Source organism: Corvus brachyrhynchos, unplaced genomic scaffold (assembly GCF_000691975.1).
Source record: "Corvus brachyrhynchos isolate BGI_N302 unplaced genomic scaffold, ASM69197v1 scaffold21, whole genome shotgun sequence".
Taxonomy (NCBI): Eukaryota; Metazoa; Chordata; class Aves; order Passeriformes; family Corvidae; genus Corvus; species Corvus brachyrhynchos.
This window is the reverse complement of record NW_008236924.1, coordinates 7,384,252-7,384,608: the sequence shown is the minus strand read 5'-3', so window position 1 is coordinate 7,384,608 and position 357 is coordinate 7,384,252.

Here is a 357-nt window from a genome sequence, read left to right as displayed (position 1 = left end):
TGGGCAAAACCCGCGGGCTGACGTTTGGAGCAGAGGGACCGGCGTCCACACACCCATTCCCCGGGAAAGCGGTCCTGAAGTTGGCATTGTTCTGCTATTGAGCGGTCCTTTCATTTTTGCTCTCCCAATCTTCACACATCTTCAGACATTACTGGACTTTGAGGGACCAGAGATGTAAACATTTTGCAAAATTCGAAGTTCTTAAACAAAATTAAAGCCTACTCCAAGATTTAAAATTACCAAGACTTACAAGCCTAGGTAAGCATGGACCAAAAGCCGAAGGAGCTGCTTTCTGACAAACGTACTGACTTGATCTCGGGCAGAGAAAAGAGGCGGGACCGCTTCTGTGAAACGGCC